This window comes from Pteropus vampyrus, unplaced genomic scaffold (genome assembly GCF_000151845.1).
Source record: "Pteropus vampyrus isolate Shadow unplaced genomic scaffold, Pvam_2.0 Scaffold23, whole genome shotgun sequence".
Taxonomy (NCBI): Eukaryota; Metazoa; Chordata; class Mammalia; order Chiroptera; family Pteropodidae; genus Pteropus; species Pteropus vampyrus.
Genome location: NW_011888804.1, coordinates 9,839,139 through 9,852,162, shown reverse-complemented (window position 1 = coordinate 9,852,162; position 13,024 = coordinate 9,839,139). Strand labels below are relative to the sequence as shown.

Here is a 13,024-nt window from a genome sequence, read left to right as displayed (position 1 = left end):
TTTTTGGGACAACTGAAAAAAATTTCGATATGCACTGTATATAACAGTATTATAGTAAGTTTTCTTGCATGTGAAAAGTATATTGTGGTTAAGGGATTATTCTTGTTCTTAAAATACAGATTCTGGAGTATTTAGGGGTAAAATGTCATGATAGCAGTAACACTCTCAAAGGGTTCAGAAAAAAAACAACAAGTAGAGAAAACAATTGTGGAAAAATGCCATTAATTGGTAAATGCAGGTAAAGGTTATATGAGCATTCATTGTACTATTCTTGTACCTGCTCTGAAGATCTGAGATTTCTCATATTAAAAGTCAGGGAAAAAAGCAGCTAACACACCTAGATCCCACTCAGGCAACCCTACCCGCCTACCACCCTAGCAAAACATGGGTGGGTTACCGATGAGAAGTAAAACAGATGAGTTGGGGTACAAGTTCAGCTGAAAGCCAAGGTTCTGTAGTTAGGGAGGGGACGGCAGACTCCCAGCCCCCCGCCTCCGCTAAGCTCCCAGAACCTCAGTCTTCAGGCAGATGGGAAAATTCCTCTATAAAATAATCTGGCCAGTCTAAGAAAAAGGTTCAAAAGGGGAGGAGATCCCCAATGAAATGGTCCAGAGGGTTCGCCCTCCAAAGAGGTCCATGAGCACAGAGTTTCAAGTCCCTCTGCCAAACAGCAGACAGGTCAGGACAACCACCTCTGAGGAGAGCCTTCAAAGGAAAGACCACAGAGGAAAATAACACAGAAGAAATGAGTACAGAGAGATGAAAAGTTAAACAAAGCATGCCATTAACATCCCTAAAGTGAGACTACATATACCCGTAAAACAAGACAACACCTCCAAGAAAAAGCTCTCTTGGAAATAAATGCAAACGCGACAACAAAATGAAAATTCCTTTAAAGACGTGGTACAAGTAGAAATTTCCTGAAAGTGAAATAAAAAGACAAAGAGAAAACCAGAGAGAATGAAAAAATTGAAGATCAGTCCAAGAGGTCCAATTTCCAATAATAAGAGTTCTAGGAACAGACTAGGTAAGTGGAAGAGAACAAATTCTAATGGTTTCTTTCCTCAAACTGAAAGATATGAGTTATTAAAGTGAAAAGATCCACTGTGTGGCCAGCACTATGTACCAAAATTACAATTTCCAGGAAGAAAATAGGTTACTTACATTCAAAGAACCAGGAACTATACCATCAGCAAAATTGAAAGCTTGTTTAAAAAAAAAAAAAAAAAAAGGGGAAGGACATTCTACAAAATAGGACATTCTACAACATGGAAGGACATTCTTCATTCTACAGAAAAATGGAGTGAAATCTTCAAAATTATAGGAGAAAATAATTTCTAGCTCATAATTCTAAATGCAGCCAAATCTATCATGTGTGAGGACAAAATAAAAGGCAAACAAGGAATCAAAAACTTTTGTCTCCTGTGTTCCTTTTCTACAGAATTACTGAAGGAGGCGGTACACCATTTCAATGAGGAAATGAACCAAAACAGGAAACCAGAAGCGAAAGGGACACACAACAGGGAGAAATCTGATTCTCCCATGATGATGGTGAAGGGAGACCCCAAGATGGCAGCTGGGAAGGTAGGCAGCAGGTGATGCCAGCACCAAACCAGACTGGCGAAGTCAGGGGGCTCCGGGAGAAAAGATTCCAAAATGACTATATAGTGGAACATGTGATGGATATACAATCGAGGAGAAATCAACAAAGAGGTCCTGCGAAGTTCATTTTTTTAAAAATGTAAATTTACAGTCACTTTGGAAAACTATTTGGCAATATCTTAAAAAGTTAAACATAAATTTACAATATCACCTAGAAATTCTACTCCTCCGTATTTGCACCAAGAGAAATGAAAGCATCTATCCCATCAAAAACTTGAACACTAGTGTTCATAGCCACTCTATTCAAAGTGGAAACAACTCAGTTGCCTGTCACATAATGAACAGATAAACTAAATGTGGTATTATCCATATAATGGAATATTTGGCGAGGAAAAACAGCACACTACTGACACATGGATGAACCTCAAAAACACTATGCTAAATGAAAGCAGACAGACACAAAAGATCACAAATTGTATGATTTATTTTATATAAAGTACCCAGAAAAGCAAGTCCATAAGAGACAGAAAATATATGAGTGGGTCTCTGGGCAAAGAGGCGGGAACGGGGAATAAATGCAAATAGACACGGGGATTTTTAGGGGGTGATGGAAATGTTCTAAAATTAACTGTGGTAACGGCTGTAGAATTCTGTAAATTTACCAAAATTCATTGACTTGCACACTTTTAAAACCAGTGAATCTTATGGTAAATTATGTTAAAGCTGTTAAAAAGTAAAAGCCTAACAAGACACACAAAGGTTTTTTTTTTTTGGTGTACATATATAGGTTTAAATAAAAGTTAAAAAAAAAAAAAAAGAAAAGAAATGACATGGATAAACCTTAGAAGCATTATGATTAAAAAAAAAAAAAAAAAGCATTATGCTATGTGAAAGAAGCCAAACACAAAAGACCACATATTGTATGATTCCTTTTCTATGAAATACACAGAAGAGGCAAATCCAGAGAGACAGAAGGTAGATTAGTGATTACCCAGGGCTGAGGCTTAAGAAGAAATGGAAAGTGCCTGCTGGTGGGTACCAGGTTTCATTTTAAGGTCATGAAAATGTTCTAAAATTGATTGTGGTTAATAGTTGCAACTGTGAATATTTTAAAAAACATTTTAAATCAGCAAATTACACAGCATATGAATTACATCTCAATAAAGTTGTTATTTAAATAAACAAGAAGATGATGATGGCGACAATGTTCACCTCTGGGGTAAAAACAAAATGTGCTGACAGAAAGGAAATGCAATCTTCCTCCATGGCCCAGCTAAAAGCAGCACGTGCAGAGAGAGAGAACTCTGGAAGTGAAGAGATGAAGGGGGAAAGAGCCACCTTGTTAAGGGCAAATCAACAAAGAATGCCTAAAACCACAGAGTTGAGAGACACACAGAAAAATATAAAATGAAATAGCTAAAGTCATCTCAAGCATTTGCTTCTGAGAAGTGGAAACTGGAGGGGGCCCACTTTTTATTGCTATTTTTTCAATAAAAAGTCTTACAGAACTCTTTGAATATTCTAATTGTGTATATAAATACCTTTAATAAAACTAAAACTAAAATTTTGATTTAGACAATTAAAATGAATTGCTCTTCAGATCCAGGTGGAACTTATACTAGTGCTACTATTGCTCTGATTCCTGATCCTTTCATGGTGACCTGTGTTCTTACTCTTTGGGGCATAATGCTCTCTGTATTCCTGACATGCTGCAGTTATACAAGGAGGTATCTTTTCTAGGTCTTTTAAAAATTACTGTGCCCTTTTAATTCAAATCTCTATGATTTCCTCACTAATTCCCTCCTTTACTGTTTGTTTTTTTTCTATTTTCTTTAGAAGAACTCTTATTAATCAGATATTGGATTTTCTGGACTCATTTTTTAATTTATAAGATCTCTTTCTATGCTGAATTGTTCCTTTACATAGCATTCTGTTCACATTTAGAAAACAGACTGTGTGTTATTTCATTGTGGTAAAATATACACAATATAAAATTTTAGCTATTTTTTAAGTGCGCAGTTCAGAGATCCTGCTTTCAATTCTTTTGTGTGTATTCCCAGAAGTGAAATTGCTGAGTCAAATGGTAATTCTATTTCTAATTTTTTGAGGAACCACCATGCTGTTTTCCATAGTGGCCGAACTGTGCACAAGAGTTCCATTCTCTCCACATCCTCACCAACATATTTTTTGTTTTTATTGCTGCTACTCTAACAGTCGCGAAGTGGTATCGCTCTATGGTTTTGATTTGTAGTTCCCTAATGATTAGTCATGTTGAACATCTTTCATGTGCTTATTGGCCATTTATATATCTTCTCTGGAAAAATTCAAGTCCTTTGCTCATTTACTAATTGGATTGTTTTTGTTGTTGTTGAGTTGTAGAAATTCTTTATATATTCTGAATATTAACTCCTTATCAGATATATGATTTACAAATACTTTCTCCCACTCCCTAGGCTGCCTTTTCATTGTTGAATATTTCATTTAATGCAGTTTTAAATTTTGATGTAGACCAATTTTTTTCTTTTGTTGTCCCTGTTTTGTGTATCACATGTAAAAGGTCATTGTCAAATCCAATGTCATGAAGCGTTTTTCCTATTTTCTTCTAAAGAGTTTTATAGTTTTAGCTTTTATATATAGGTCTTCGACTTTGCGATATTGTTTTATAAGATATTTGGTCTTCAACCAGTTCCTGGCTCACAGGTCCCCAAATCCTTTGAATTTCCTAAGTGTTGAGAATGATTAAGGTGTCTTTTGTCATGTTAATGAGGCGACTCGAGGGCTGGTTGCCAGGGAACCAATCATGAGATTAGAGGTTTGGAGCTTTCAGTCCTACCAGCCACTCCCCCATCCCCAACACATCTCCCGGGAGAGGAGAGGGGCTGGAGATTGAGTTCAGTTGCCAATCGCCAAAGACTTAGTTCAATCATGACTAGGTAATGAAGCCTCCATAAAAACCCAGGAGGGACAGTTCATTAACCTAATGCTTCCATGTTGGCCTCAAGCATCTCTGTTTGAGACTCCGACCCAAGTATCTCTTTATGTGGCTGTTGACTGTATCCTTTGCAATAAATTGGTAGTCTAGTGAGTATGGGTCTTCCTGAGTTCTGAGTCATTCAAGCAAATTAACTGAACTAGGGAGGGAGTTGTTGAAACCTCCAATCTAAAGCTAGTTAGTTGGAAGCACAGGTAAGAGCCTGAAGTTGAGTCTGGTGTTATGTTTAGTCTTGCCAAATGCTTTTTCAGCACCTAAACAATCATGTGGTTCCCCCTCCCTACACTGTGTTAGTGTGGTGTATTACATTGTTTGATTTTAGTTTGAACCATCCTTGCATTCTAAGAATAAGTCCATTATTATGGTCATAGTGTATGATCTTTTTAATGTGCTGTCAAATTGTTTGCTAGTACTCTGTTCAAGATTTTTACATCAGTGTTCATGGGATATTAGCCTGTAATTTTCTTTTGGCAAGCTCTGTGTTTTTAGGAATTTGTCCATTTCATCTAGTTTATCCAATTTGTTGGCATACAATTCTTCAGAGTACTCTGTTATAATCCTTTTTATTTCCGTAAAACTGTTAGCAATGTCCCAACTTTCATTTCTTGTTTTAGTTATCTGGATGTTCTCTCTTTAGTCAATCTAGCTAAAGGTTTGTTGGTTTTGTTGATCTTTGGTTTTACTGGTTTTCTCTACTGTTTTTCTATTCCCTATTTACCTTTTCCTACCTTTGAGTTTAGTTTGTTCTCTTCTAGTTCCTTAAGGTATAGAGTTAGGTTGCTGATTTGAGAACCTTTTTTCTTTTGTAATCTAAGCATTTATAGCTATATATTTCCCTCTTAAGCACTGTTTTCACCGCATCCCAGTTTTGGGTTGTTGTGTTTTCATTTGCCTCAAGATATTTTCTAATTTCCTTTGTGATTTCTTTTTGATGCTGTTTAAGAGTGTGTTGTTGAATGTCATGTATTTGTGAATTTTCCAGTTTCCTTCTACTGTTGATTTCTAGTTTTATTCCGTTGTGATTAGAAAACATACTTTGTATGATTTCGATCTTTTAAATTTACTGAGACTTGTTTTGTGGTCTAACATATGGTCTATTGTGGAGAATGTTCCATGTGCACTTGAGGAAAAAAATGTGTATTCTGCTGTTGGGTGATTCTATAAGTCTCCAAGGCTCTGTTCACCTTTCTTTGTTCATTTTGTTTCAAAGACTCTAATTTCAAACATCTTGTTTTCAAGTTCACTTAGTCTTTTTTCTGGCTATGGGGCCTACTGGTGAACTCCTCTAGTGAATTCTTCAATTGTTATAGTATTTCTGCTTGATTCCTTTACAAATTTCTTTCTCTGTTGGTATTTCATTTTGTTCGCATATTGTTTTCCTGATTTCCTTTAATTCTTAGTGTTTTCCTTTAGCTCTTTAAGCACATTTAAGATAGTAGTTTTAAAGCCTTTGTCTAGTATGTCAAGAATAGTTTCTGCCACTTAATTTTATTCCTTTAAATGGGCCATGTTTTCCTGTTTCTTTGTATGCCTTGTGATTTTGCTGCTGTCATTGAAAATTAGGCATGTGAAGAAACAGCGACCTCTCCCAGTCTTTGCAGACTAGCTCTGCATTGAGGAAGACCTCCGCTAATTAGCAGGGCTTGTTATGAGCCTTGGGACCAGCCGGCAGTGAAAACTGAAGGTTTTCTCAAGTCTTTTCTGCACTTGTATCTTACTTGCGCCTGTGTGTGCACTTTTTTTGATTCCTAAACATACATGGCTTCTTTTAAATGCCTTAATTTCCCAGAGAGTGCCACCCAGCTTCTCAAAGCCTTAGAAATTCTATTGTATTCCTCCACCCACAGTCCCTTGCCCCAGGTATCTGAAGCACTGTAGCTCTCCCCTCTCCCAATCTGCCTCCCCATCCTGCCCAGCTTTGCAGTTTTCCTGCATCATCTTTGCCACTTTCACAGCTTTCCACAGCCTGAGATCAGAGCTGGGCTGGTTTTCTCTGTCTGAGCTCTGACTCAGACAAGGAAATTAGTCCCTCAGGCAGACAGGCCAGGCCATTGCAAATAGGATCTGCCCTTCTCCCTCCTGTTACAGGCAGGGAACTTGTATTGGGCTGTTGCTTTCTTGGGACCTTGTGTACCAGACAGGGAAGGGGTGGAGCAAAGGTAAGTAAAAATGCCACAAAATTTCCTACCATGTTTTTTCTTGACTGGGTGTTCATGTGGTTGCTGCAGACTGTTTTCCAGAGCTTCTAAAAAGTTATTTTAGCCAGTCTCTAGTTGCTTTTTTAATGTATCTGTGAGGGAATGAGGGTTTGGACTTTCCTAGACTGCCATTTTGCTGTCCTCAGAATATACTTTTAAAGTTATTCCCTGAATAAGTAAAATAACAATAACTGATAATATATATTGAGACATTACTGTGTGCCATGCTCTGTTCTAAGCACCATGTGTCATGTTATTTAAACCTCACAATTTTAAGAGGAAGGCACTATTATTTTCCTCATTTTACAGATTAGGGCAATGAAGTTCAAAAAGCATCTTGCCCACAGGACTATAGCCAGTAAGTGGTGGAAGCAGGGTACCAACCCAGCAGCTTGGTTTTGAGCCCCCACATTTAACCACCATTTTACATGCAGCAGAGTTGGCCACCTCAAACCACTTTGTTCTGTCCCTTTCAGTCTAGGACACTTTATCCAGAGTCTGGTGAGCATCCCATGGATGTTTTCTTCCAGAGTCTAGCAGGCGCTGGCTGCCTTGCCTTTCATGTTTAAAAGGAAGGTGGTCCAGCCTACTAGAGGCTCTGCGAGCACTAGGGGCCAGATATTGGTGGGGTTAAGGTGAGCCTCAAGGGGAGAGACCACAGTGAGAAAGCTGGCCTTTCGGCTGGGAACCCTCCATTACATTGATCCCTCTTCTATCGCTTCCATGAAATGCCAGTTAATCCAGAAAAGACTCCTCCGATCCCCTACCTGGGAAAACAGACCTGGCTGCTGGCAACTGGGGAGCAGTGCAGAAGATGTGGCTGAGGGTCTCACTTGACTCCACAGAGAATTTCTCTTAATTACTTTTTTCAGTCTCCACGGCTCCCCTGTGCTGGGCCTGGTATCTCCTACTTTGCTGACTTTAAGTCCAAGTTCTGTCTAATGGAAATATAATGCAAGCCACATTTCAACAAGAGATGAATTTTAATAATTTCATTTAACCCAATATATATATATATATATATATAAAACTAATTTCAACATGTAATCAATATAAAAAAGTATTAATGAGATGTTTCACTTTTTTAAAAAACTAAGTCTTTGATATCTGATGCGTACTTTACGCTTGTAGTAGATCTTAGTTTGAAATGGCCACATTTCAAGTGCTCAACAGCCGCAAGTGACTCACGGGTACCATACTGGACAGTGTAGGTCTAGAAAATAAACTTCCTATCTACTGGTGGGAAAAAAGTCATCCAGCTTTGCGGAGTGAAGAAGAGAAAGGGGAGGTGAAAGAGAATTCCACCATCCTAATTCTATTTCCATACCAGATGCCCACCCGCCTCGGTATATACAGAGCTTCCAAGCCTTTTGGGGTGCTAGTTTAAAATGGGCCCATTTCCTGGCATTCTCTCTCTCAGACAGGCCCATGTTTGCAGCTTCTCTGCTATGCTAAGTTGGTGTTCACTCTTTCATCTATTGGCCTTTCATTAAAAAAAAAAAGGCTGTATAATAGCTGAAATATTAAAAAAAAATGTATCTTAAATACGTAAGAAATAAAGTCTAATAATACAGTTGTGAGCCCCCAGCCCAAACCTACTTAAGAACTCAAATGTCAGCTTAGGGTTTGAAGCTACATGCTTCTTGCAGTCTTATTCCTCTGTCTCCCCACCAGGGAGGAACCAGGAGCCTGATTTTTGTGTATCACTGTTTTGCATTTTTTTTTTCTTTTAGTTTATCATACATGTATGTGTCTGTAAATAAAATGGTCAGTTTTGTTTGTGTTTATTGTGCTGTATGTACTTACTTTGTAGCAACTTGCCTTTGTAACTTACACTCTATTTTTAAGATTCACCCATGTTGCTGCAAGAATCTAACATTCACTCACTGTTTTTGGTTCACAATGCTATACCACGTGAACACAGACATTTGGGTTGTTTCCAAGACACATATCACTATGAGTGGTGTTGCACGAGTTTCTCTAGTTTCCCCAAATGGAAATCTAGGATCACAGAATATGAGAAGTTCCAAAGTGGGTGTATTGATTAATCCTCACCAGCAGCAGATAAGATTTCCAAGTCATCTATATCTCCCCCAACACTTGGTTTTGTCAGACATCTTAATCTTTGCCAATCTAAGTATTTGTAAGGTGATATCCCACAGTAGTCTTAGGATAGGAATAAGGTTGAATATCTTTTTATGTTTAACCACCACTCTTGACAATTTTACTGTGACATGCCTGTTTGTATTTTGTCCATTTTGTAGGAGATTTTTATATGTGCTGAATTATAATCTTTTATAGGCTTAAGTGTTGCAAATATCTTCACACTCTGGCTTGTCTGTTGACATTCTTTAGTGATACCTTTTGATAAAGGGAAAGATCTTAATTTTAACTTGGTAAAACTGATCATTTTTATTTTATTATCTTTATTTATTTTTATGGTGACATTGGTTAACGAAATCTGATGTTTCAGCTGTACATTTTAACAGTAAGGCATATATATATTTATATTGTGTTAACTTCCCATACAGATCACTTTTATTTTAGATTTAACATTTTTTGTGACTTAAAAAAAATCCTTCCTTATCAAAGTTATAAAGGTATTCTCTATTGTACTCTAGAAGTTTTTCTTTAATTAATTTGAAACTGATATTTCTGCATGATCCAATTTTATTCCTTTATGACTGTCATAGCACTATGTACTGGAGTCTAACCTTTGCACAGTATTATGTAATTCCACCTCTGCCATATATCAAGTTTCTCAGGTCTGCTTCTAGCAGTTCTTCTGTCCCACTGGCCAATTCATGCTACCCTGAGACACTTGTAAAGTAAGCCTGACATTGGTAAGACAAGTGCTCACTCCTTACTCTTCAAAGTGCCCTAACAATATTAAGACATTATTCTTTGAAACATTTTAGAACGGACTTATGATATGTCCCAAAAAACTCTTTGGAGATGCACTGAATCCTCAGATCAACAGGCAGCTTTACCACATCAAGTCTTCCTAGCCAAGAACATCCTGTCTCTATTTATTCAAGTCTTCTTTAATATCTCTTAATAAAGTTGTAAATTTTTCTCCATTAAACATTTTACACATCTTTTGTTAGTTTCCATTTATATCAAAGGTGGTTCAGTCAGGAGAGCAGAAACCATGTCAGATATTTCAAACATGAAGGGATTTGATACAGGGAATTAGTGCTTTCAAAACAATTGAAAAGGCTACGGTGTGCGTACAAGTAAAGTGAGTCTCCTCGAACTGTCCATTTCACCTCTGCGGGCGTAGTCCAGCGAGCCAGGAAGCTGCCCTTGTCATCTATAGGCGAGGACACTGCAGACAACTGCTGCCAGACCATGGTTACCCGGCAGCCCCGAGATGGCTGGCCCGTGGGGGATGTGGATGCTACCGCAGTCACCTCAACCTAAAGCCCACACACCCACACCAGTGCTAGAGGAAGAAGGATTCTTCTACCTCCCTTTCACCTTCCAAATTTCATGGGAAGGATCTCATGGGCTAAATGATATTCAGAAGGCTGCTGGCAGTGGGGTCTGAGTGTTACGGTTCCAGCCTTCCAGCCCTGCAATGCAGGGAATGGACTGAATGCCCAGACTATATATAGCACGCCACCCATTTTCTGCCTTCCAAAACCAGGCTGAAATTACTGATCTAGTCTTACATCTTTCCCCACTATCTTATCCCTGTGATGTTATATCTTTTATTGTAATTTCAGAAGGCTTTTAGCAGGGCAATGAAATGATCTTGTAAGGTCACTCCAGAAGTCCAGAAGTCCATGTTCAAAAGCAACCTGACCACGCACGGCTAAGGCTTCATACAGGTTTAAACTCTCCCCACACATCGGAAGGCCAGAGCAAAGGTGATTATTAGCTAACTTCCTGTCTGCACTTCCCTCCCAAGAAAGACTTTTCTTCTTCCCTTTTTTTTTTCTTGATAGGGGGAAATATTAATGAAGACCTGACCGATATCCACGATGTTTTTAAAAATTAAGTTTAAAATAAACTAGAAAGAAATATGACAAAATTTCAGCAGTTATTAATTCAGGGAAGTGAGAAATAAGTATATTATTCTTTATATATTTTAACAACTTAAATTTCTCAGAATCCCAACTCTAAAAACAATCAGAAATCAACCTGCTTATCATACCTAGCTCATGGCATGGCACTATACCACAGGACAGGCACAGTACCAGGAGTCAAGGGAAAGAGGAGTGAGTCAGGAGATCCCACAGGGCCTCAGCCTCCTCGCCCCTCCTCCAGCACACCAGACCACTAGCCTCAGTGAGTTCACATACACTGTCATTATCATCGCGCCCTCAGTGGTGAGGGCCTGGAGCACGCCATCTACTCAGAACTCTCGGCTCCTGTAGAATAGACTTTATTTTTCTGTCTGGGGAGAAAATACAGAAACTTATGTAACTTCAAGTCAACACTTGTGCTGAGTGGACTTGTAACTCTCTGTGCTAACCACAGGACCCAAAAGAGAAAACAGATCTAGTCACTGCCTTCAGCACGTCCACAGCACAAAGACAGATGAACAAGATGAACCATAAGAGTACCTACCATAGTTTCAGTGCCTATAACAGGTCAGTTATTACACACAACCTTACAAGCTAAATCAAAAGGTGCTCTGAGAAGTAGATAAGCTGTGCTTCCACTTTAAAACAAGCCAAGAACCATTTGGTCTTTGTTTAGAAAATTCTCTAGGAGGCTGGATATAAAGTCTCACCCCATTAAGTCAGGCCAGGGGACGCTCCCAGACACAGGGCTGTCCCAGAGGCTCCTGACCCAGCTGCCACCATTCAAACTCTCATTTGGAAAGGCAATGTCTCAACCACAGACATGCACAATTCGATGAAGAACAGGCTCAAGGGACGATTAGGAAAGATTTCATTATAGGGGTCATCTTTATAGGCAAATACAGGCCGACCAGACCACCTCATTTCTTATGTTGAAACCCTCCCCTCAAAGAACTGTCCCAAGCTCGAATGTCACTTTTACTTGATGTCCTACTTGATCCCCTCGGTTAGAGTTAACTGAGTTTTAACACCTGGCCTACAGGAATTACAACGCTCTTTTCACTTACTGAATGTTGAAAAGAACCCCTGTTCTAGGCCAAGTCCCTCCCCCTGAAGAAGAGGACAGGTCTCCTGCCCTTAGGGGGCTCAGTCTGGAAAGAGAGATCAAGTATGGGCACAGGTGATGGTGAGAATTACCAGCAGTTCTATGTGCTGTCAGAGAGGGACAGAGCTGGTGTTGGCAGAAGCCAGCCTACAGCCAGAGAGCCCAGAGGTGCCCTCTTGCTGGAGCATCATCTAGCCAAGTCTTGAAGGATGGGCAGGATCTGTCCATGAAGAAACAAAACAGGTGGATTCCACGAAAAAAGAGAGGCATAAATGAAGCATATGGCTAGGAAATTCTTAATGGAGTGGGCAGTGTAGGAAACAGCCCAGCTGAGTCACTGAAGGGGAAATAGTGATAAAGTAAGTTGGCAAAAAACAAACAAGCCAGACTATGAAGAAATCCCAGGCCAAAGAGTTTAGGTCTAAGATTCTCATGCTGGAGTAAGCCATGCCTTCCTCTTAGGGGCTTTATCAGGACCACTTGGGTCTTAAACACATTAGTGTGTGTGTGTCTGTCTCTCTCACACGCGCGATGCTGCCCCATCTACCCCAACGCAAGTCGAAACCCGGGGATGTACTGAACGCCATTACTCATGAGGGGTGTTACACTCCTTGAGGGTGCCGGAGCAGAAACTAAGGGGAGAGAGAGCAACGCAGACTTTCTCTGACATCTGCATATCTTCAGGAGCATACGCATCACCAGGAGAAAACCCCCAAGTGAAAGATAACTAGTGACTGAGTGAGCAGGACAGAAAGGCAGAGCCAAAGGCCAGTCTAAATGATCCTCGTCAGGATTCTAGCCAAGTCGCAAAGGCGCCTACCCCCAGAGCCAGGCGAGGCGGAGGCAAGAGGCCACCAGAGTACAGGGCGCTGCTCTCGGGGCCAGCAGGACCTCCCGAAATGTGGCACCCCAGGTGCCTCTCTTGCCTCACCACAGCCCTGACTCTATCTTACGAGTTCTGAGATCCACCTGTGTTAGGCATCTATTTTTTAAAAAGACAGAGAGAGAAAGAGAGGGGAGAGGGTCAGCCCGAAATAATGTTCCAGCACATGGCTACAGCACAGGGTACCAGTTGACACCATCTCCCCCCGACGGG

General features: G+C 39.8%; 1 protein-coding gene across 5 annotated transcripts in view; it reads right to left on the bottom strand.

Moving 5' to 3' along the window:
* Window positions 1–13,024, bottom strand: part of DGCR2 (DiGeorge syndrome critical region gene 2) — a 75,455-nt gene that overhangs the window by 36,513 nt on the left and 25,918 nt on the right. The gene's annotated exons all lie outside the window — the stretch shown is intronic.